The sequence below is a fragment of the Vanessa atalanta genome, chromosome 20 (genome assembly GCF_905147765.1).
Source record: "Vanessa atalanta chromosome 20, ilVanAtal1.2, whole genome shotgun sequence".
Taxonomy (NCBI): domain Eukaryota; kingdom Metazoa; phylum Arthropoda; class Insecta; order Lepidoptera; family Nymphalidae; genus Vanessa; species Vanessa atalanta.
In genome coordinates, this window is record NC_061890.1 from 8,930,150 (window position 1) to 8,957,572 (window position 27,423).

General features: G+C 34.2%; 1 long non-coding RNA gene and 1 other non-coding gene across 2 annotated transcripts; both read left to right on the top strand.

Annotated features, from left to right (window-relative positions):
- Positions 1-556: 556 nt before the first annotated feature.
- LOC125071957 lies at positions 557-23,861 on the top strand. The gene is made up of 3 exons (XR_007119946.1): positions 557-1,120; positions 20,486-20,491; positions 23,851-23,861. It is a non-coding gene; the product is annotated as an uncharacterized LOC125071957 (long non-coding RNA).
- A 1,240-nt stretch (positions 23,862-25,101) lies between these two features.
- On the top strand, positions 25,102-25,175 carry Trnat-agu. Its single transcript has one exon. It is a non-coding gene; the product is annotated as a tRNA-Thr (tRNA).
- Positions 25,176-27,423: the final 2,248 nt, after the last annotated feature.

The window sequence follows — 27,423 nt, forward strand, 5'->3', positions numbered from 1 at the left end:
TCTGCTCAGCGCGCTCCAAGACCTGGGCATACGTGATGCCTTTCTGCTCCGCTTCCGGCTGCAGCGTTAAAACCACTGCAGCTGTACGAGGAGCGGCCAGCTTGGACTTGGCCGCATGACGTGCCTTAGGCATCGTAGGCGCAACCGTGGCGGTTGTAACAGCCGGGGGGGAAACCTGCTTTCCCTTCTTTCCCTTTTTAACCACAGTAGACCAGGAAATCTCCTGGACTACCTGTGGTGGAATCGTCTCCGACGTAGTCTGGTCGCTTGAAGGACCAGCGATAGGTGCTGTCGGAGCAGCACGTGGCGCCCGCTTTGGCACGGGTGTAACTTTCGGCAGTGGAGCCGGGTGGACTGCCTGCGCGTAGGGCGCAGCAATTTGCTGCGCCGACTCCCGCCTCTTATCCGCAGCTAACGGAGGGCGTTGTATCTTTGCGGGTGGCAAGCGTTCCTCTAGTACTGCAAATCGGGCGTTAAACATAACGCCGAGCGAAGAAATTATGGAGGCCTTAAATTTCTCCATCTGAGCATCCTGTGCAGAGCCGGATGCCTCATTTGCCCCTGCCACCTTGGTCCGCATCTCCGCGAACTCGCGGCGGTGAGCTTTCACCTCGGCCTTGAGGCTGTCCACCTCTTTGCGCAGGCGGCCATTATCAACGCGGAGCTTTCGCGTCTCCTCGGCTTCTGTCCGAGATGCTAAGGCGTCTACAATGCCCTGCAGTGCAGCCGCCGACTCCCTCAGCCTCTTTGCAAAGCCTCCTTTTAAGTTAGAGGATTTTTGGGCCACCTCCACAATGAGAGCTGCGCTTCGGCCAGCTTGTGCTCGAAGTTCCTCCGCACCCAACTTCGTGGGATCCTCGGTGTGTACATCTGAGGAAGAGGATTCCTCGGAGTCCAAAACAACCTGAGGAGCGTCCTTTCGAAACGCTCGACTACGCAGCGATCGCTCGAAGGCTTCCTCTCTGGCTTCGTTGGCCTTGGCTTTCAGCTCAGCCTTAGCCCGAGCAAGACCACTACCACGTCCTTTCGCGGTTTTGCCGCGAATGGCAGGCTTGTTCTTCGCAGCTAACCTCGTCTCCGTCTCCGTGTCAGAGTCAGAGTTAAAAATAGCAAGGCCCCCGTGAGGGCGTTTTCTGCCAACCAAGGCGTCGGACGACAACTCAGTGTCGACGTCCATCGCCGAAAAATAAAAACATCAAACAAAAAGAAAGAAAGAAAAAAAAAAAATATATATATATATATATATATTTATATATATATTAATTTATAAAAACTGAAACAAAAACAAGATCTAAAAAGATCTATTCCACGACAACAAAAACCAATCCTTAAACAAAACAAGTGTCCATATACAAAGCAAAAAGTCCAGATGTTACGCGTCAGAGATAACGAAAACCAGTTTACAAGCCAGGTGTCGTTTTAATTCATCAAATCGTAAAATCTTATCGCAATATTCAACACAACCTCAGTCGAAGACGTCCGAACGGCGAATCCAAAAAGGTCAATGGCCTACTTGACTACGATGTTACCAGAATATGTTTCACCACCAAATCTTTAGATTTTGATACAAAGCAAAGTAATAGATCTTTAACTATTTTTGAATTTATTGTTAATAAGATATATATTATATGTAAAATTTGTAGATTATACTATAGATAACATACGATTATTCGATTCAATTCTATTTATTTTAGCGATAAATTATAATTATGGCTGTAATACACTATCGCGATTATGCTAATTGGATTTGACATCGATTTTATTACGATCATGATTCGAGTACTGGCACATTTAAAAAAAAATACTACTTAATATAATTTATGTTTAAATTTAAAAAATATCAAATAATTCAATATTTCTTTATTTATTAGATAATATAATACATGTATAACATATAAAATATTATTTATAAAATATTTTATTATATAAATAATCCCTATTATTAAAGATTTTTTAATGTAGATATAGCCAACACTAATTATAATTATGTAATTAGTCTTGTCTATATCATATTTAGTCTAACAGTTTTTTTTATGCTATACATGGCAAACGGGCGGGAGGCTCACCTGATGGACAGTGACTACCACCCACCATGGACATCTGCAACATATGGGGCTTGCAGGAGCGCTGCCGGTCTTTAACAAACTTTGACGTATGTCGTAACAAACTGTTGCTACCTACCTACTACCTCCTTCCTGTACTTCCTTCTAAAGAAAATTCTCGATCACACTCGTTAATTCCGGTTACACATAATGCAAGATCTTATCTTTCATCATCAAATTTTAAGCAAGAGAAATCTTATGGTGCTTGGATTTAAGCTCGCGATCTTCGTTTAAGATCTACGAGTTCTATGTATTAACAGGCATATTTCGGTATCTTTAATACGAAGTAGATTCAGCTATTTAATTAAACATTGTTTTAATATAAATTAAAATATTAACTGTTAATAATTTGTACGTCTCGATGTCTTGATGAAGCTGGACGTCTTGATGTTTCCATTCTAGAATTGAAAACCATATTCATAATAAAGACGCCAATGGTTCATTTATTAATCAGCTGATCCTCTGGTCTTACGTTCAAATGTCTGAATCTATTGATATTAATAATCTTGGTTTCAGTTAAGAAATTTCCCAGACGCAGCTCCATTTTTGTCAGTAGCGTTGCTGTTTCAAAACCTGTTGGTCCTGCCCTCAATATATGCATATAACGTCGAGTTTGATTATGGGCTTTAGAGAATAGAAACTGTATTTATATTTGTGTGCACACACATGTCGATAAGAAAACCTGCGTCAGTAATCTCCAAGGAGACAGGCCGACAGACACAGACGACAAAAAAATCTTGTAATACAAATCTCACGAATAAATATTTCGACTTTAATGGTTATTTTAAAATGATTTAATTCCGTATTTCAAACCAGTTTTGATTTCGATATATTTTTTTGATTAAATAAATATTTAACGTTAAAATGTTTTTTCGTATTTATATCTTAATTTTTCGTTTTAATTGGTTGATTTGATATATTGTATGTTGAATGTTTATTGCATAGATATAGTTTAATTTATTATGTGTTGGTTGATCTAAATTATATTTTTACATGTGTTAATATTTATAGAGCATGTTTTGTAATATAATTTTGTTAATGGTTTCATTTGAATATGATGATTTAAATTTATTATGACCTATTATCAAGACAATTGTGGAGCGCTTTGAAAGTCTACGGTGAGTGTCCACGTTTAGCCCAGTTACATATATTCCTGCACGACTTCGAGTTGAGTCCCGGGGGATATATGTTTGTCGTGACCAATAATTTTGGTCATGGTCTTGGTCTATGATCAATGTTCACCCCAAAACCTATCAGTCTTGAAGAATCGCTCGGGCTGTTTAGCATATCTTCCAAATTATGCAGTCTTCCATGATGACAACGCCGTTATATCAATGCGAGTTCTGGTGAAATTACATTTCCCTGTCTCACCCAGAGATACAAATGCTGCTTGTGTGTGATCCTGTACTGTCATGTTTGCGGCTTCGTACAAACACTTTAATACCTAGACTATATACTAATTATAAAAAAAATATATTCAGTGCAATTTATAAAACTTAGAAATTCACGAGAAGAATACACTCAAGTTAAACAGAATGAAAAATATCAATTATAAAGATTTTCTAACATCAAAAATGTGTCAAACACTCGAACGTCATATACCTAACGCTGCAATGACATTCGACCTTGACATTCTCAATATTTCAAATGGCGTTTAAATAAAAGGTAACAACATTAATTTCATTACAAGTTGCTCATTAGTAAACGCTGTAACAATTTATCGATTCGACATGAGGACGCAGGCGTGGGTATTTTATTGAAAACGTATTACATTAAACTAATGGACACTGTTAATTAGTAAAGCCGTAGTCATTTTTAACGGCCGAGCGGCTAATTAATCAAGATTCAAGATTCTGCATGAGAATATCTCTACATATTCGGTTAAATTTTTTATTATTTATTTATAATGATATTACAAATGCGAAAGTAACTCTGTCTGCTAAGCACAAGGGACATAACATCTTAGTTCCCAAGGTTGGTGGCGCATAGGTGATGTAAGGAATGGATAATATTTCTTACAGCGCCTTTGTCTATGGGCCGTGGTGACCACTTATCATCAGGTGGCCCATATGCTCGTCCGCCAACCTATGCCATTAAAAAAAAATACCCGACGACTCCTAGAACGCAAGAGCTCTCTGATACAAGAAAATATCACGAGGAAATCTGCATGGGTCGAGTAAAAATATCCAAATATATCCGCCAACCAACATTGGACTAGTAGAACTTTATCTCAAATGAGGGCTTGGCCCAACAATTGGCCATTTATACAAAGACTACTAACTACACCTTTAAATACTTACACGATTAACAATCATCTGCATTAAAAATAAGTGAAATTCCATTAGCAATTGCGATCAATTAAAGCGGAGGTCACACGTGCTTCCCGGATACGCTATATGTAGACATGCCCTATATTTTTTTTGTACACACTGACTAATTAGCTGATAATTGATGTCATAATTAGTAATGGATGTTAAGGTTACATTTTTATTTTAAACTTCGATTCTGTTGCTGCATAGAACCTGTGACTATAGCGATCATTATTTTTCTTCACAGATTTTATTTTACTGGATAGATACCACCCACTCATCATATATTTAACCGCCAAATAGCTATACTTAACATCATTGCGTTTCGGTTTGAGTGAGCCAGTGTAACTACAGGCACAAGGGATAATAACTTAACTAAGTTTTTAGGTTCGTGGCGCATTGGAGACGTAAGCAATGATTTCTGTCTATGGGTGGTGGTGACGACTTACCATCAGGCCCATTTGCCCGTCCGGCTATCATTTTTGTTTTAGGATAATGCAATCATGCAATGGTTTATATTGTTTCCAAAATTTAACTTAGATTTTTGATTCGAATTTAGAATAATTGCTCAAAAGTAAATAACACGTTCGATGCTAGAGATGCCTGTCAAATGTTTACAATTAGTGTTTGATACTTGAGTGTAATGATCTGGTTATAAAATACACACGTCATTGTACGAGAACTAAAAGTAGATATAGGTTAAGGTCTCAGAACACTCACACAATTACACATGAAAACTAAAACTGGTCTGTCTGGTGTTGGTTTGAGTTCGAACCTAAAATCTTTAATTAAGATCCACGCTTTGTAGCCACTGGCTCATATCGAGGAACACTCGACTATCGACATGTTTTATATGTGAAATCGCGTCCGCTCGATAATCATGGGAAACGTAGACTTCCCAAACATGTCGTCAAGTTATTAATTACTCATTAAAAACACATTATAACAAAATAGAAACAATTAATTTTAAACATAAAAATAATATATTTAATTTATTATTTGCAATAATTATCAACAGATTAAAGAACTTAGAAGACATAAAAAATTAAATTAATTCAAGTTTATCGACGTGATACCGGCGGTTAGAGATTGTGTATTGCTCGTTTTAAAATATAAACTAATTTTGTAGGGAGGTAAAATTTGCTTGTGTGTATGTTGTATGTAGGGGATAATCTCCGGAACTATAAATTCAAGTATTAAAATTGAATTGGTTACATTATTAACCTGTGCGAAGCCAGGGCGGGGTGCTAGTTCTATATACATATGTATACATACATACAGTCATGTGCCTATTGAATGACATTTATCCTTTCTTCTTTTTTTTAAATAATCGGAGTACAACTACCCTACTTTGAGGATTTTTTAATATTTATTCCTATTTATCTCTCCAATTTAGCTTAAAGCTTTTTCTAGGAGTGGAGATGTCAATATCTCAAGGGTGACCCCTTGGACTTTTGGGCTAGCGGGGACCGAACTTGCAACTCTTAACACCTTATACGGCCTGTAATCCATTGCGCTATTGAAGCTTTATCGTTTATTCGACATACCTGTATAAGATCAGGAAGTGTCTCTTACGTAAACGTAAGGACCAAGGTGCTTTTCTGGACCATAAGATCTTTGGTTTAAATTATTACGAAGCCAAATTTCAAATCATAACCGACATACCTCCCAACATTATTAATCTGAAATGCCAGTGCGATGATCATTTTTGACACAGAATCCACCTAACTCATGGGCTACAACGGCAACATTCTATCAATAATCCTGTCCTGGCGAATATCTGATGGACGCTGATTGGAGCGAAAAAAAACAGTTTGATAATAAGAGAACAAATTAAGCACATGAAAATTCAGTGATGCTTTCCTGGGTTTGAACCCGTAATCATCGGTTAAAATGCAGGCGTTCTAACCACTGGACCATCTCGGCTCAATATATCTCAGTATAGATGTACTAATATTATAAATGCGAAAATAACTGCCTGCCTTTCTGTTACTCATTGTCAAATTGGTATGAATTAAGTTTGAACTTCAGAAAATGACTATACTTTTTATTCCATCACCTGACCACCAAATTCTAAAACTCGTGCGAAGCTACGAGCGACTACTAGTAACAAACATAACTATATGTTCGACTTACTTGAAGTTTAGCATAGTTACTCCTTACGACGTAGATTCCCACTTACAAAGATATTTTGGAAATTTTAACTTTATGGAAAGGGTAGTATTTTGTATGCATTTCACCCCTATGTATTCGGGTCAGAAAGCTTGTCATAACATAGCAATAAAACGACCTTCGAAACAGTTTTTAAAATTCTAATTATATAAAAACACAGAGCCGAGATGGCCCAGTGGTTAGAACGCGTGCATCTTAACCGATGATTTCGGGTTCAAACCCAGGCAGGCACCACTGAAATTTCATGTGCTTAATTTGTGTTTATAATTCATCTCGTGCTCGGCGGTGAAGGAAAACATCGTGAGGAAGCCTGCATGTGTCTAATTTCAACGAAATTCAGTCACATGTGTATTCCGCCAACCCGCATTGGAGCAGCGTGGTGGAAAATGCTCCAAACCTTCTCCTCAAAGGGAGAGGAGGCCTTTATCCCAGCAGTGGGACATTTACGGGCTGCTTATGTTTATATAAAACACAATTCTTCGTAATGACATTTATCGTTTTTTTTATGTTCACGATGTAAATGTATTTAATTGTTACGCTATGATACGGTTACTCGATAGCTTCCTCCGTTTTAACCTAATTAGGTGAGAATTCAGCAAACTTTAATTATACTTACCGACTAATAATTGCAAGGAAATACCGAAACGTACCGACGAAATTTTTTCTTCACCTGCTGTCTGTATTAACGAAATCATTTGTAGGACGCGTTCGAAATTATTTCTTTGAAATACATCGCTTGTTTCCTTAATATATTGACTTGAGTCAGTATTTATTTTAGGGAAACCAACAGTAAATTTAATTAGTAAAAAATAATTACCAATAAAAGTTTAAAATGATTAATTAACAAACACAAGACAGCTTTAAAACAGAAGGAGAAAATGATAACATTAATAATTAAATTAAAAACAATAACTTAAAAAATATTAAGGTAGATTATATATATATGCGAGAGTAACTCTGTATGTTTGTCTGTTGCTCTTTTACAGCAAAACGATTGAAACGAATTTGATGAAATATGGTTTGAAGCAAGCTTGAACTCCAAGGAAGGACATAGGCTACTTTTTTATACCTAACGACCAAACCCTAAAACGCGAGAGACGCCGCGGGCGACAACGAGTTAAAAAATAAATCAATCAATGCTCTTATAAGATGAAATATCTTTAATGTAACAATAAAATTTGGCAAGAGAGACATGAAACATACATGCATTGTAAGGACAACTTTGTATACTTCGTCCAATTACTGTTTAGAAATAAACATAACTAACACACATACATGTAGGCGGACGGGAAAATGGGTCACCTCATGGTAAGGCTAAATCACCAAAACTCAATGGCGCTGTAAGAATTATTAACCACTCTTTAAATCTCCAATACATCACCAACATTGAGAACTAAGATCTTATGTCCCTTGCACCTGTTTACACTCACTCAGCTCTCAAACTGGTATTGTGGTGACAATACTGAACAAGTATTGCTGATTGGCGGTAGAATATGATGATGATGATGATGAATGGGTGGTACCTACCAAAACGTACAAATAATAATCTATCAATTGAGGGTTAAGGGCCTGGTGATCTAATGTACACACCAGTCTCCGCAGATATTTGTTAATGTAACTAATTGATAGAACTTACTTTTGCACTCAAATACATTCGTTGATTCATTTATTAATATTATTATTATAACTATGTTTGGATGTCAATGCCGTGTATCATTAGACATATTTTATATTAAACTAGCTGTGCCCGCGACTTCGTGAATTTAAGTTATTTGGACATTACAGCGTGACTTTATTTTTATTTTATACATAATTCTAAAATAAAAGTAGCCTAAGTTACTCCTTATTACATTAGCTATCTGCCAGTGAAAGTCCCGTCAAAATTGGTCCAGCAGTTCCAGAGATTAGCCGGCACAAACAGACAGACAATATTTGTAAAAAATGTTTAATTTTGGTATGTATCGTGTATACATATGCTTTAGTAAAAAGCGGTTACTTTAATATTACAGACAGACACTCCAATTTTATTAGATATATGTATAGATAAGTATTTCTTTGAAACTAGTTACGTGCTTAATTATTTAATATCATTGACTCGGTTTAATAATGATTGTATTTAGAACTTCGAACATGAAGTATTCTCTACTAACATAACTACATAACAGCATAACATATTCTACAAGAATTTTTGTTCTGGTGTATCCTTTCTATATTTTTATTTTTACAATCATTTTCAAAAGAATTATTTTATTTATAATAATAAGAATAATAATTAGTTTATCTTAAGTCAACGTGCCTGCGTGTTTTTATTACCAGACAACATCACAATCAAAATTTTAGTATATTTGATGACAATACAGTATTCATATACCAAAACAAGTCGTATTTGCATTTATCATTATGTTGCTATATTTATTTCTATAATCAAATAGTACACTTACCATTTTCTGAATACATGTCACGTGGAATATCGGTTGGACTGACTAGAATTTGAGCCAACGATTTCTTCCATCCACTGAGCCATGGTAATGCCAATGATATCATTATTTTGCCTAAGGAACGAAATAGCTTAATTTTATTAAGTAGAGCATTATTTAGTTGTAATATTTCTCAATCGTAATTCGGTTGCCACCTACCGTCAGACTGATTGATTTCAATCTTAAAGCTCAGAGCTCATCGATTTCTATCATTGTCCACTATTTATATCAAAATCCGTTCAAGTGTCTATATTGAATAAACTGCGATCGCATTATGAACCTTATTACATCAACAATAAGAAACATTGAAATGGAACAACCGGATGAATTGATTTTTGAATATAGTAATAGTGTATTCGAAATAATTAATAATGAACTTTATTGCGTCGTTATAAAGCTATTTTTCGGTTGAATTTAATCTTCGGTTCGACAGTTATCATTTTCTGTAAGTGTAGGAAAAAAATCGATGAATCGTAGTTTTAAGTTCCCATCGATGTTTTGATTCATTCGTGTTCCTTCAACTGTGAGATGGATTAAGTTTTTGTCGAAATCAGATAATACTAATCATTGTTATTATGTTTAGGTGTAAAAATGATAAGCTAAATTGTTAAGAAATATTTCAGTACACACGTTAAATCTTACATGTAGATCGTGAGTTAAAATTTTTAGTGGTGAACGAACGTAGTAAGGAAATATTCACGGACTGGATGATATTCTGCCACACATCCAACCAGCTCGAGGCAACGTTATGGTTGCACCGAGCCGAGGTTATCTCTAGCATTTAGAGCACGTGAATAACATTAGCAGAAGTGTCTAGAAGGGCGCCGTCGGAGAGTAACGACGGCATAAGAGAGCGTCATGCCGTTTTGAATTACGGCTTGTTTGTTTCGTTTTTATTATATAGGTGGTCAGGCAAATGGGCCACTGGGTGGTAAGTGGTCACCACCACCCATAGACCTTTCATCACCAAAGTGCCATTTTTGGGAGCTAAGATGTGACGTCCCTTGTGCCTTTAGTAACACTGACTTCCTCATCCTTCAAACCGGAGTACAGTATTACTAATATTGTTGCCTGGCATTATGGGTGGGTGGTACCTACGCAGATGGGCTTACACAAAACCCAACAACCAAGTAAACTGGTAATTAGGCTTCTAGTTGGTCTCATCCACAAGGCGAGACATTACTTGACGTTTTAAATACTAACCAAACTTTTTAATATTACTGATCCCTAAACATCAGAACTGTAGTCAAAACAATGCTTCCGAAATTATATTTATACGTGTTCCGTACCTGAAAGGGAAAAGAGAAGTTAATAAGGGATTTTTATATATTTCAACCCTTTCACGGCCCTGGAGGAATTAATTAGGGCCGAAGATCGTGATTTATGCGTTCATTTTTAAGCCCGATGTCTCCTCAGTTGCGAAAACACTTTCCTTAAGCCACTTGCAGCTAAAGGTATATAAATATTAAACTGACGTTTCTTTTTAAGGTGTTAAGTGTTTTTTTTTTTTTATAAATGTTGAGACTATTTTTAAAAAGGGATTATGATAGCTGCGATATTTTAATAAAACAGAAGATTGTTACGTCGTTTTGAATCTACACAACACGAATCAAATCAATATTTTTTTTTATTCAAGAGCATTAATTTTTTTTATTGATTGTCAAATTTAACACTACCACCGATTCGGAAAAGAAAATACCATGACCTGAGAAGAACCAGCGCAAGAAATTCATCGGTTATTTTTTTTGTTTTAAGCTTTAAATTGAACAATGAGAATAAACTCGTGGAACTCAGCCCTCAAATAACAGGTGTATTATTTTTTATGTTATCTTGGTGGTTTGTCCAATGGACAACTTGATGATAAGTGTAACATCGCCGTTGTAAGAAACATTAACCATACATAACCACTGCGCTACCAAGCTTGGGAATTAGGAAGATTACCCTTGTACTTATTATTACACTGGCTCACTCGCTGTTCTAGCAAGTGTCATTTTACTATTATTAATGGAGTGATTTTACAATGGACCTTAATCTAACTGTGATTTAATCTAATACACCATCTTGCCGGATGTTTTTTTTTGGGTTCCGTCAGAAGTGATTATCGTCAAACGCTGATTACAAAACGTATAAAATAGTATGGATGATATTTAACATGTGCAAACGTGTTCTTATTCCAATCGAAGAAGGAGTAATGATAAACAAACGGATTAACGTATTTCATGCGATTTTCTTACAGTACGTCTGTATTGTGCACTACGAACAGTTCTTGATTAACATATATTTATTTAACTACCGATATCCACTTTAATTTTACTTCCCATATTCTGATAATTATTTTGGGCAACATATAAAACACATTTTTTGCGCCATATAGTATAGATTTTTCAAGATCTGGACCAATTATATCTCATCAATTTAATGACAAATTTGGGTTCAGTCCTACCCTGATTGGAATAGGCAAGAGATGGATATGAACTCAAAAAATGTCTCACGGATTTGGTTAATATTTGAATTAATCAAAAAAAAAAACGATTAAATAATATTCGGAACTAGTTGTCGCCCGCGGCTTTGGCGCGGCGTAGCCATAAAATTCGATTAATTTGGTCATAAACGAGCAACAGACAGACAGAATACTTTCGAACTTATAATATTAGTATTGATCATAAATTAAAATTTTGGTTACATTATAAAATATATTTCCTTACATTGTACTAACCTCTTTACACTTCAAATTCTTAGTGCACGTTCGGAGGCAGTAATTAGATGGTCCCGATTAAAAGTTCCTCCGTTGAACCTTTTTACGTCGCAGCCAAGAATTTGCTTACTTAGTCATCGACTTGAACCTGAGCTTAGCTTAAACTTAATAAGAGTGGATGCAATTTTTTACGTCTGAACTTATAAGATGAAATTTGTAGATTTAAATAATATGGCACGACGGACGATATGGCTTAATGGAAGAGTTCGGAGTTTTTATAAGAGTCGCGAGCTTAAATTAAGTTAAGAGTTTATGTGATTTCTGAAGTGAAGTGAATTGGATAGCAGTATTTTAGATTTATTTGTTTTTTCGTTTTAATTCATTATTATTTAATGCACATCGACTAATTGCGCTCTCTCTTATTTGCCATTTTAATTAATATATTAAAAAATATATGATTATTTTTTAGATGTACAGTTACTTCGAGTGCTGTTTTTGTGAAGTACTTTATTTTGATCTATCTCGTAGGGTTCAGCCAGCGTTTGCAAAAAAAAAAAAAATATATACGACATTATATTAGAAACCTCTAGAATTATCAGTGTTTGTCTTCTATGTTATCCATATATTATATATATAAACCTTCCTCTTGAAATACTCTATCTATTTGAAAAAAAACCGTATCAAAATCCGTTGCGTAGTTTTAAAGATCTAAACATACGTTACAGACAAACAGCGGGAAGTGACTTTGTTTTATACTATGTTGGTAAGGTAATGGCATAAATAACAATATAGCAAATGGGCTGACAATAACTGGTCACCACCTGCAAAATGCGCCAATGCGCCACCTACTTTGGAAGCTAAGATGTTATGTCCCTTGTGCTAGTAGTTACACTGGCTCACCTTTCAAACTGAAACACAACAATACTGAGTAGTGTTATTTGGTAGTAGAATATCTGATGAGTGGGTGGTACCTACCCAGACGATCTTGCACAAAGCTCCACCACCAAGAACATAACCAATCACGATGTTAATACAATCTGTATAATATATGTATGTAATAATATGGTTCAAACGACACATGTATGCTTCCTCACGATGTTTTCCTGTAATACGAATAATAATAATAAATCTTCAAACTTGAATTGTTAGCATCTCAAATCAAGTTTAAGGTAAATAATACAAGCACACAAAAATACAAATTAAAAATAAGAGACACGTCAAAGGCACGGACAGCATATTTGTACAGACACAAATTTAACAATTCCAAACTTAAAAAAGTAAAAAATAATAGAATTAACAGAAATTAACAACATGATAATCCAGTGGTATTTGAACCCGTAATCATCAGTTTGGTTGAATGTATGCTAACCACTGGGCCATCGGGCTTATTGGATCATAAAAAGACATAACACTTTGGCTGAATTCAAACGATCCTTAGAAGTTATAATTGCAATACCCAAGGTATGTAACTCAATTACTGTTTTTTAAACGCATCGCAAACATAACACATGTTTATTTAACAGTGTTACTATATAACACCTTACGTACCGCGGCTTTTTACTTGCCACAAAGGATCATTTTATTCCTAATGTATAACCATCCCGCTTTACGACATACGTGCGAGCGAGACACCGAACCGTAAATTCTCTTTTGATGTTACCGCGGTCGTTGCGTCGTACTTTTTGCCTTTTTCATATCGAAAACTAAGAAAAAATCCTGTAATGGCTCGCTTTGGCAGTCATTTCAAGTAATCCGAATATTCTTTGAATTATATCCTACCCGTGTTCGTCAATTTTAATTTTGCATTCTTTGTGATCATATTTGAACTTTATTTTTAGTGTTGTAAGAGTTAATTTAGTTTGTCTTTAAGTTTTGTAGACTCAAGTGTAGCAAGTCGGCTTAATACAAGCACTTAATTGATTTCGGCAGGCGAATGCCAATCGGAACGACTTCAAATTGCCACTGATTCGGATTTTGTTTGTCTGTTTATAGCTTTTTAAATACATAAAATGTTTTTAAAGTAAACATAAAATTTCATTGAAACAGTACCTTGATTGAAATTTGTGTTTTATTAATATTAATTTTTAAAAGTATTTGTGTTACATTCATGTATGACGATATATCTTTTAGGTTAGTCTACAATGAAATAATCGTCTGTTTCTTTTTGTCTAGACTATAGAACTAGGATCCTAGGTGCAAATACAGGTACTAAAAAGTTTTTGTTCAGTCTGTCTCTGGATCTCAGAAGTGTTTTTATGAAATTAGGCAAATACATCATTTCCATGATTATGGTCAAGAGCGAACACACAGCCTAAAAACCGTTGAAATTAAATAAAATGAAGTCAATGAAAACTTTTGAAATTACATTTATAATAATATTGAGATCATCAATATAGTATCACATTTAACAAATAATATATCAAGATATTGCAGTTCAAAGTAATATCTGGGGGATTCGAACTCAACTCGAGTGCCCTCTGGCGCAATCTGCCAGAAAATGACAAGTGAAAAACAAACGTCACGATCGAATGGTACCAATTAAGTGTCGCATTTGCTATCGATTCCTATCAATACACATAAACGATTAACAATTTTAGGTGATAAAAATCGATCGAATTTTTATGTGGTTATATTTCTGTTTCCTATGTTAAGCATAACTCTATATTTTGACATAAGCTTTAATAATTCTTAATGAAGGAATTATAGCTTCTGTCCTTATATTTATGGATATATATATGGACATTTACATGTATATATAGCTCCCGTTCTTTAGACAACACGTAAATCCGTTAGTTCCTGTAGTCCGTTCCTTTAACTACGCTCGTGGCGGGTTCCAGTCGCGTCCGGTTATGAGAATGACATCATAAAGGGTGTATGTATGTTTGCGCACACTTGAGTGCTATAATATTTCCTGTCGGCGAAAGTAACCAATCAATCAAAAATTCGCAAACATTATTAGTCAAAACTTATCAAATATTTTAACAAAATTTATTGACGTTTTAAATCGCTATCAAATCGATTCACATCGAGACACGTAACAATGCAAACTCAAGTACGAATAGGAATTTTCTAGAAATCAACTGTTTTGAAATTTTCGTTTGTAACAACCCTTTGGTTGAGGGCCCTCGGTGACCCTCTGTGACGTCCCGCCACTTCGAGTGCTATTCTGATTGTTGCCTCTCGACAAAGATCGTTATAAATTCTGTATTGGGTTTCTTAAAATTTATCTTTGATTTGCATTAATTAAATGATTAATGTTTTGTTATTAATTAATTCATTAATTGTTTAAATATACATTAAGATTCTATAAGGTTCTAATAACGTATTACTGCAATGACGATTTGTAAAATGTAATTATTCTGGTGTGCGTGACAGATACACTTGACATTCGCTAAACGTCATAGTAGTGTACTAGTGTGCATGTATTTTTTTTCCGACACGTTGTCAGCTTTGACAGTCTATCTAGACATATATATACTTAATGTAAGTACAAAGTATCTACAGAAATAAAAAAATCATATTTACATTTGTTATTGTGCTGATAAGGAAATTGGTTTGCACATCTGAATCTTAATCATGTGCTTAACTTGTGTTTATATTTGGTGCTCATTGAAAGAACTAATCGTAATGAAAACTCGTGTCGAGTAACATTCCGCCATATGTTGACCCACCAATACAAATTCAAGCAGCATGGCGGAAGTTCCAAATAGAAAGCATTATAATTAAAATTAATATTAATTTATTTGAAGTGATTATGATTTCATTCTTATTGTTGTCATATTTAATAAGGTTATATTTATGTCATTGTTAAGGTTTCGCCACCGTTTCCGTCAGGTCTGAAGTGTTTTTTTCCGAACCGGTTGTAATTTTTCGATTATCAATCAATAAGTAATTATTTAACAAATTCAATTAATAATGATTTTGCCTTTACTTGTAAATAAGAAGCAACAGTTCAAAGCAGACACTTTATAAATTAATTACAATTTTTTTTTTAAATGTCAAAATCAAATTAGAATAACTTTGCTATATATATTGTTGCTTTATTTATTTAACCTCAATCGTGCTTTGTATGTCTTATACTTAGATTTATATATCTAGATCTAGAGTGCTGTACTACAAAATAACTAAAACAAACGAGTAAACTTTATTATCCTGGTGTGCGTGACAGCTACGCGTTACACTATCCATACGTCATAATACTTTACTAGTGTGCGTGCATTTTTTCGACGCGTTCTTCTTCGACAGTCTATCTAGACATATGTATTTTTTTATTTATACAAAGTATCTACAGAAACAAAAATCATATTTACAATTGTTATAAAATATATTTTTTTTAAATCTCTTGTCGACATTAAAATCTTAATGGAGTTCTTATAATAATACTAATTACCTACGAAATAAAAACAATATTGGTTCTGATTATGATAGGGTCAGCATAAGAATAGTCTTTAAATAAAAAAAAATTGTTTTTGCATTAACTTACAATTTCGACTTCAATACATATTTAAATAAATTATATATATTAATAAAAGAGTATGGAATTCACATAAAAAATAAGCACGTCACCCAGCATCCAACATCCACAAAATGCAACCATCGGATCAGTGAAACTAAAGTAAATTATTTTTGTAAAAATTTTTATGTTCACCGTACCAATTTAGATTAGCCGCTCTTCCATTTTGTTTTTGGAATATTTTTTTTAAATTTGGCACACTTAGCCTCTCGGGACCTACTTAACGTGCTCACAAAATGGGTGCTTTAAGACAAATGGGTAGTCGTCATTTGTTTTTGACGTTGCTTTTATTAAAACACAATCAAGGTAACAATACTTGCCGTCTATTTCTCGTGATATTGCTATGAAACGATTACCCTTATCGATCATGTTATTTATGTTAACAGTTAGTTTTGATTTGGCTTTGTGAAACATGAATTCAGTTTTCATAAACAGACTTCGAGACACTATGGTAATAATAACAACAATATATGCAATTACATGCATGCGTGAGGTTCTAAACCAGGCAAGCACCACTAAATTTTCATGTGCTTAATTTGTGTTTATAATTCATCTCGTGCTCGGCGGTGAAGGAAAACATCGTGAGGAAACCTGCATGTGTCTAATTTCAACGAAGTTCTGTCACATGTGTATTCTATCAACCCGCATTGGAGCAGCGTGGTAGAATATGCTCCAAACCTTCTCTTCAGAGGGAGAGAAGGCCTGAGTTTCTTGCCGGTTCTTCTCGGTAGAATCTACATTCCGAACCGGTGGTAGCTTTACTTTAAATAGTTTGTTAAATGACCTTCCAAAAAAGTTTGTAAAAGCCTACTTGAATAAAGAATATTTTGATTTGATTAGCCCAGCAATGAGAAAATTACAGGCTGCATTAGCATTAGCAGCCCGTAAATGTCCCACTGCTGGGATAAAGGCCTCCTCTCCCTTTGAGGAGAAGGTTTGGAGCATATTCCACCACGCTGCTCCAATGCGGGTTGGCGGAATACACATGTGGCAGAATTTCGTTGAAATTAGACACATGCAGGTTTCCTCACGATGTTTTCCTTCACCGCCGAGCACGAGATGAATTATAAACACAAATTAAGCACATGAAATTTCAGTGGTGCCTGCCTGGGTTTGAACCCAAAATCATCGGTTAAGATGCACGCGTTCTAGCCACTGGGCCATCTCGGCTATCAATTAAATTAAAATTACAGGCTGCTTATGTATAATCATAATCAAATCTAATCACTTCAAATGTATTTTATTTAATTAAACTTTACAATAAGCATTTCTGAATCGTCAATATTTCAATTGTACCACCGTTTTGGAAAGCCGCCTCCAGCAAAAAGAAACGACAAAAAACTCTTTAGTCTCTTAGATCCGCGATGGCCAGTGGTTAGAACAGGTAAATCTTAATCGAAGGTCACGGATTCAAACCTAGTTAAGCATAGTTGTACTTCCAAGTACTAATTTAGTTTTTATAATTTATCTCGTGTTTTGTGCGTAAATTTGCACGCGTCGGATGCCTTTAGGACTTAGTATAGCCGTTAGAGCCATTTACAACCTCAGAGCTTCGACCCTTGGGGATGTTTCTAACAATTGGTGTGATTACGTTGACGTCACAGTATATTTACAATAATATTATGTTAAAAACAATATATTTTGATAGAAGCAGTGACGATCATTGTATAAACACAGTAAAAAGAAACCTTATGATACCTGGTTTCCGGCTTCGTAAAGCCAATTCAACCTTCCTCGGGCAAGATGTTCTTCTATAATAAAATTCCTCAAATAATTTTAGCTTTGCCAATTAATAAATTTAAATTTTTGGTAAGAGAACTATTATTAAGGTGTTACTTGCAAATGGTAAAAATTGTAGAGACTGTATTCGTGGATTTCCATGCGGAATAAGCAATCATTCAACTGTTTTATTTAATAATATATGTTATTTACTGTCAAAAATTACAAAGTTTCTTAATATATTTCGATGTCTCGATAAAGATTGCCAAAGATAACTCAGACCAGACCTCATATTGATGTTCAAAATGTGTAAAATATATACTTCGTTGTAGGACTTTATGTTACCTCCTCTGGGTACTGTATCACAAATTCTACCGCTAAGCAGTAATACTTGGTACCGTTGTGTGAGTGCTTGCTGGGTGAGTGAGTCAGTGCTGCTACCAGAACGAGATAGATAAAATTCAGTCTCATCTACGAGTCTGCCTCTCTCTTTTAAATAAATGTAATATCACAAATTACTTATTAACTTCCAAATAGACTGTATTGAAATATAGACAAACATAATGGCCATAAAGTCTCCAAATTTTCCATCCAAAATAATAAACGACGAACCAAAATAACAAAAAAGAAAAAAACAAATTCAGCAAGTTAATGATGACGCAGGAAATAATTCGGTGGGCCATTGAAAAGACTGAAAAATGAACGAGATCGTTCGCTGGAAGAAAGACTGTATAACGAATGAAAAGAATGGAAACAAAGGGGCAATTGAAGATGAAATAATGAAGGACAAACAATTAACACACGAATCGACGCTCTATAGTCCGGGAGCTGGTGTCGAAATAATGAATTGATAATTATTTTATTCTTTTTTTTTATAATATGCTTAGGGTTACTTTTTTGACAATAGACGCTCAAATCTCGTATTTCCGCTACGAATATTTACCTGAAGGATAATTTAAGCCTCCAACTGATCTGTTATCAGATCTCAAGTAATAGATAAACTTTTTAATGAAAAACATTAATTATTAATTATTATTATATATATATATAATAATAATAATAATTAATAATTAATGTTGATGTTGCCATATATATATATATATATATATATATATATATATATATCAATTGGCAAGGTAAGGCAAGGCAACAGGGGGCCAATACGGTAATACGGTCCCGATTATATTCCGAATCAATTTCGATCATCTCTTACAAAAATCAACCTCAGTTTAATCGTAACAGAACCGATTCCACTTATATCTAAATGCAACTTTGCAGAAACTGATGCAGAGGCTGAACGGCAACGATTATATTTATATTCGATTGCGATAAACTGACAATCTGTTAAGGGCCCAGATATACTGACATTTTTTTTTATAACTATTGGTTTGTTTTTTCGTATAATTAACACTTTTTATTCGTGAGGCAGGCTCTGGCTCACTTAACGGAAAGTGATTACCAGTTCCCAAGGACGTTTTCAAGACCAGAAAATTTGGAGGTGCGTTGCTGATTTAGAAAGGAATAACGTCAAATGTTTTATATATTATATTGTACTAATATAGAATAATATACGAATACGATACAGAGTATGGTATTCTTTGTATGTAATTTCCAGATAGATAAATCATCTTGGATTTCATGGTAATATTGGCGATGAAAACATTGATTTGATCATGCAGCGTTAAGGCCATGGTTTCACGCTTCGATACCTTAAAGAAATAATTAAAATTTAAAAAACTTTTGGTTACGCAATACGTCATCGACAATCAACCAATCAACATTTAGGTTTAAGTCATATGAGTTAATCTCACTTTGATTAAGGTTTTAAAAATAGTGTGAACAGTCAAATTTTTCATAATATATGTACTATAAAAGAAATTATTGATTTGAAACAAAATCGCGGTGAGAAGTAAGTATTTTTTTTATAAAAATCAAAGGAAATGTTATACACCGGTCTTTCTCCCTCCGAAAGGGTTGCGGGGTGCGCCCCAAGAAAAAATTCAACACGAACCAGAGGAATGCTTGGGATTCGTTTTGTGTTGCCATTTTTTTTATTTATTTTTTATTTGAAACATTTCATAATTTTTCACTTTGATCGGCACGAACACAAGGGGGAATTATTAGAAAGTTTCTAATTATTTTTTTGTTGATTTGTTCTTTTTTTTTAATCGAGAATAATAATTAAAGACAATGCATTTTGATGCCCAATTTTCTTTTTTGTTTTAATTACATGAACGTGTTTTACTTTCATCTATTTCTTTCAACTGTCTAGATAAACTGCTTCATTGATCCAAATATAAGGCTGCAGAGCCAATTCCCTGGGTCAATTTCTATGTCTTAAAAAGTTAGAACGTTTTTCTAATGAGAAAGTCTCAACAGTAGCCAGGAGACAGAAATTTGGCAGCGTTACACTCTCTTAAAGTCGCAATACTGTCGCTAGTCCTGTCCTGTCTCTGAGGTCGTAAAGGAATTCCACCCCATCAGACTATCTAAGAGAGAACAAAGTGTATATATATGGCTAATTCAGAATTGACCACCATACCCGACATTCTATCAAAAGGTACATTATTATCTACAAGAACAAAAAACATACCTACTGATTACCAGGAAATAAATGTTTAAGAAAAGTTCCAACATTTCAAGTAATTCTTTTGATATATTGCTTATAACAGGTGAGGTATTGTGTAACCAGATAAACAGAAGCCCGCGTTATTTGTAAATAATAAATAAATAAACATTAGAAGTCAGTTTTATAAGCATATTTAAAAAAAAGACCTATTGAAACCAAAATGGCGTGTCAACTTATAATATCACCTTGTAAACAGTCGAAGTAACAACCCATCTCGTTCGTGACTAACAATTTTACGTTAAGCCCAATTAAATGAACGTCCAAATATTTGAATCCGAAGCAATTTCATCCATAATTTCAAGGGCATAAGGTCCCGTGGGTTATCAAAAATCACTTCATCGGGTACATTTATAAAGTGGTGAATCAGACAGATTGTATCAAGCACGTCAACCAAACGGTTTGATCCGAGATAAAAAACGTATATACGATTTTTGGAAACACCGCTCATGGGCCATAATTGGTCAAAAAGTTTATCTTTTCGAGGAAGTTATGGTCATTTGTGACATATTATTTTAAGGTAGCCTTCGCGTCTCTAGTTCCAGTGACTTATGGGGTCGTGATCAAGTCAGTTTTATGTTATGAGTGTCTCGAAATGGCCCTTCTTGTTTTGTATTCTAAAAAATATGATTATTAGGTACTGTTGAGCAAAACTTACAACGTTTTAACCAGTTGACGTAAGTTAGAAATCTCTTAGAAGTTTCGATGTATGATATAATTTTTTTGAAATTTTTAAAATAGTAAACTGTTGAACATTTATTTCAATTCCTTGATAAGAATGATACAATTGCTTTTTGATTTTTTAACCATCATGTAGATTGGGGACTGACCAATCAGTGAGTCGAATCAAGAACAGCTTAATTGAATTTATATAATAGTAACGACATACGCTTTATTGTATATAAAAAGGGGACTAGTGATGCTATTTCTTGCTGACTGTAATAGTCGTCTTCGTGTTTGGACTCCACTTCCACTTACCATTAGGTGGAGAGGAGTCATATGTCTACCCGGACAATATAATAAAAGTGTAATATGAGTTGATCTCTACTCGATTGTAGAACCATTAAAAGTAAAGTAAGAGTTCGTCAAATTTTATAATTGGTGTGAGGGCTTTGTACAAGCGCGCTTGGGTACAACCCACTCATCAGATATTCTACCACCACACATCAATACTTAGTGTAAGTACAGGTACAAGACGTAAAATCTTAGTTCCCAAGGTTGGTGGCTTATCGGCGATGTCGTGATGTGGCGCTGGACCATATGTATTATATAACATAGCAGTTAAAAAACATTTACAAGGTTTGTCTTATGGATTTTTTTTATTGAAACAATACTATTTACGATTCCTCATATCTATTAAACCCCTCTATGTTATATGATTGTTATATGTTTAGTAGTGAACCAATGGTAGCTTCTGAAATACGCTTTGCAGACAATTCTTCTATCCGTAAGTTAAACGAATCGTCTCTTGAATACTGAAACTGGACATTCTTGAGCTTTTCGATATGTCATTTTTATTGTATTTGGTATTCGCGCCTACAATAAAACCTTTTTACAATTTATTTGATAGTGCAGTATGTTCTCATTCGTTCCAATCAGCAGTCACTTACACACTCAGGTGTAGTCATACATTTTTGAAATATGTCATCACCATCTTACTTTACCCAATCTTCTCATCGCTTTGCATATATCAAAACGATGTTATTGATACTAGATTATACATAATATCATAAAAAAATCAATAAATTGTTGCTTAATCGAGTTGATTGATGTTCAAACACGGATATAATATAAATATTAATATCTTTATCTTGGATTTATTATATAAAAGTTATCATATTGTATATTGAGTAGTTTAATTTCACTTACTGATAATTTCTCGACGGAAAACACGATAACTTTTTATGGAACTGATCGGGTCTTGGATCAGGGAGGGAGGCAAGACATGAGACCAATGATATTGTCAAATATAAAAATACAAATTTTTTGTTTCTAATAGTGTATTAAATTAAAAAAAAAAGTTGTTATAAGATTAGATTTACTGTACAGTACGTTCAAACTTCAGATGGTGTAAAGTATTTCTTCGAATTTTCTTATGATTTTGGTGAATTTCGATCTCTCAGTGAGGAGTAGTAAATATAATATTAATATCGAATTAAAAATATATCTCATAATGACTTTGTTCCCATAAAACCTCTTTGTTAAAAGAACGATTAAAAAATATCAGTAGGAGCCTTTTTTATGTCCAAGATTTTATGACGAATTCATCGTGGTATCATATGACGAAGATAAATTATGAAATTATTACAATGTATTAAAAATTCAAAAGATAAAAACGTAAATCAGAGTTTGTTAAACTTTACGAAGTTTATGGAACAGTATAACATAAAGTAGTAACATAATCCGAAATCGGGAGCCGCGCAGAGTGAGACGTGAATATAGGAGTTATGGTGGACACGGGTTAAGGTGTCATCCCTACTCGCCTACTAACCTAACCAAATAATTTAATACTACATATATGTATAATGCCGTTATCTACCTAAATTCAATTATGAGCTATGAGCAGAAAACGCGGTAAAAATGTAACATTGATGATAAGACCATTAAATTATTTCCAAAACTAATCAAGATATCAAAAAACCGCGTATATATATCGAAAGAGAATCTTTCTCTTATTGCCATCAAAAGTGAAAATCGATCAGATGCCGTTGGCATTGTACCTACACCAGATTTTATAAGACCATCGTTCAATTATTATCAGGCAATTGAAACACACTGATCATCGGCCTCCCCCAATGCGCACCGACGACCTGCCACCTCTTATTTGGTGGTAGGGTTTTGTGCAACCTCCAAAGAGTTTGTGGATATTCCATAATTAACTATACTCAAAAGTGGATCCCAGATTGCCCAACTATAATAACTAATTAATAATTTAGGAAAAATACGTAAGTGGAACGGGGGACGAACCTCTATGACTCAGTTCCCTCATGGCGTTACTGTAACATAATATTGAACTAAAAAGAAATGTTTGATATCATAACGCGATAACAAAGCGGTATTTGACACGGCTGACGATACAAAACGAAGCTGTGATGAGTTTAAGAATCGTGTTGAAATACGCTCAAGAGCGTAAGATAGCTGCACATAAAATTCGGCTGTGGTCTCATTTTAAAGAACTCCAGCCGCAGCTGTGCAGAAAATTAAAGAATATTCAATTTAAGAAAGAATGAATTTTAGAGAGCGGAAGAACTTGCTGGTCGGCTAGAGAGTAGCACTACGGCTGTATAAGAAAAAAAAGTGAAAAACAAAACCAAAATTGAAGTAAAATTGTTTTCGATAAACGCCAATTGTTCTAATCGAACTAATATAAATCTACTATTTTATATTAAAATAAGGTTTCATAATTTTGGTGCCAAATGAAGATGAGTGTCTTGATGATTTTCGATCGATGATTTTCCATGAAATTCCTAAAAAAAACTTTTGAATAAACTCGAAGTTTCGCAGGAGACCCATTTGTATATTATAAAAAATGAAACTATTTTTGTTTTGTTTTGGCTTTTATTTGTGCCAAGAGGGCACAGATTATTTCACCAATGTCACGTGCGATGGCGAAGACACGATGGAAATTGATCAGAACGAAATTCGTTAATATTTCTTAAGCAAATGCCATCTATTTCAATGCTGTCAATCCCCCTTTTCTCTATATATAAAGGAAGCTTCAGACTTTTGCAATATTCTAGCAAAATTAAGAAAAATATGTCTGACCTCACTCGATTCACTGTTCACTTATATTCACACTTTTAACGAGTATAATATATTATCTTTTAGTAACCACCGGTGTCACATTATATTTATTCTTAACTATAATTACACTATCGTTACGCTTTCGTCAATTCTACATTCGCTTTGGGTTCACAGCGATAATGTGGTGGCTGCATATTAAAAAAAAAAAAAGATATTTACAATTTCGGCTATACGAGAAATGCAAATTTGTTTTTCATTTCAATGCGTTGCCGTCCTTTGCACATAACAAATCATCAACCGATAATTTGAACAACAATATTATATGTCCAACAATAACATTAACAACAACAGTTTACTTTGTTACAAGGTTATGACAAAAAATTGTCGAATTGTTGTTAGAAGTAGTTGAGTTAATTAGTATTTGTTGATATTCATGCAAATCAAAAATGATTTTAATTGTATTTAATTAAAATAACTATATAATTCAATTGGTAGGAAAAAAGTAACTATGTACAAATTTAATTAATCTAAATTTAATGTTATCTTGTGTATTAAGAATTTCATTGCAGGATAAAATATTTATCCGATGTTAACTTAGCTTTACATTAAACTTCTTAAAACGCTTAGCTCAGTGGTGAGAAATATAGTTTATTTGAACCTGAAAGATAAATCAACTTATCCTTGAAAATTTTATTCCAGAATAAACAACTCAAAACCTTTGCTTATTTCATGATAGAGCTCACAGGCGCCGTGGCTTAGTTGGTTAAAGCGCCTGTCTAGTAAACAGGAGATCGTGAGTTCGAATCTCACCGGTGCCTATATAGTAAATTCAATCATAATTTTTGTGTTTAAACATCTTTTAACAATACCTTTTGAATTTGTCAATACATTTTTGTAATATTACAAAATAAGGTTCAAGGATGTTCATCACATAGACATTGGTACAGTAAAAAATATTAAACATTTGTCATATCACCAATGTGCCACCAACCTTGGCAACCAAGATGTTGTGTGCCTTGTCTTATTAATCCTTCAAACTAAAACACAGCAATACTAAATACCTTTTAAAAATCTAGAAGATATCACCGATTTCAAATTATTGTATATATATATAATTGGACATTGGAACTGGCTGTATGAATACGATTTTGATTTTCATTAGTTTGAAAAATTTAAGAGGAAATGAGTCTTTCTAAGAAAGACCCAAATATTCCCATTTGCTTGCTATATCTGAAGGGTGAACGAGCCGAGATGGCCCAGTGGTTAGGACGCGTGCGTCTTAACCGATGATGTCGGGTTCAAACCCAGGCAAGCACCACTAAAATTTCTGTGCTTAATTTGTGTTTATAATTCATGTCGTGTGCGGCGGTGAAAGAAAACATCGTGAGGAAACCTGCATGTGTCTAATTTCAACGAAATTCTGCTCAGAAGTAGAGGGGGCCTTAGCCCAGCAGTGGGAAATTTACAGGCTGCTAATGTAAAAAAATCTGAAGGTTGGTAACGTATATTGAAAGAACAGACAAGATCTAAAGTTACTAGCACACGTGGCTTTAAAACGAAAACCCCTAACAAGCACCACTGAGCTTTCTTGCGCTTTATGTTTTTAATTCACGATGTAATTGGTGACGAAGGATAACATCGTGAGGAAACGTACATATGTACACAATATTCTTCCAAAATGCTTATCCACCAACTTTGGAGCGACGTGGTCCGAACCTCACGAGGAGAGCTTTCGCTCATCTGTGTAAAGTTAACAAGTTTACTTTATAAGAAAAAACAATTGAGTAAAACATAATGTTGTCTTAGATTTTCGCGATTATTACACATTGAAATAAAACTAGTTTTTTAACGGATTTAATCGAAACGTCGGGATGTTAAAAATAATTAATATACGCGATTAAATCCGTTAAAAAACTAGTTTTATTTCAATGAGCGAAACATTTTTATAAATAGAATTCATTCCTCGTTTAAAAATAAAACATAAAACAATTATTCTAGACGCAGATATAAACATCGTTTTATCTTGTGTATCTGCCGTCATATCAGGAGATATTATATCTTCGCGCAACGTGCGTCGCGTTGCATATTTGCTTTCAGCTCGAAGGTAACTTCATATAAAACAATGTCAATTTAGTTGATTGAAATCGCGGACATTTCTTTTTTTATTATTTATCAGAATGTCGAAGAGATTTGAATTTTTTTTTTTTTTTTCGTTCAGAGAATTAATTAGTCGAAGGTTGATTTTTTGTTATTATATAAAAAAAGTATTTCAGTGTGTAGATTTTTTATTTGCAAAAGCTTTAGATGTGTCTTTTATAATATGTTTAATCTGAGTATATAATTTTTATTGTTAAATTAATAATTATTACCGACATTCACAATTGAATCGTGATTTTTTTTGTTATTCAATATTTGCTTAAGCAGATGCATCTCTTTTATGAATATGCCGATAATTCTTTGATCGTGTTAATGCTTCATGATAATTTAGACTTTAGGTGATACATACAGGGGTTAGATTACCTTGAAATGTTGAAGTGTGCGAAAGAGATGGCGAATGTTTAGCATTCAAGGAGCAATTGCAATCCGATACGGCATGGTTGCCTGTGCTTTATGATTTTGGATTTTTCTGTTAATGTCAAAGTCGCCGCTGTATGTACGACTGTAGAGTTACAAAGATTTAGAGAAGTATTTACCTTATAAATATATTTATACTGTAACAATTTTTATTGTATTATAAAGGGTAAAAGTGATTATCGAGATTATACCTGAAGTGGAATATACACTTAAACTTAAATCCCCATTCTGGTTTATGTTTAGTGTGAAACTTAAGTTCAGTATTTTCCTTAATAATTATTAAATATTCCAGGCGGTAATCTACGTAAATTACAAGTTTTATTTGAATTGATTTATTTTTGCGGTATTTTTAATTGATGGTAGATACACCCAATCATCGTATAATCCACTTCCATGCAGCAATATTTATGATGGCAACATTCACAATTTAACGAGTGAAGTTGCGTGCACGTCAAGTTGTTGCTACCTTCACACCATTGGATTTTGGCAGGA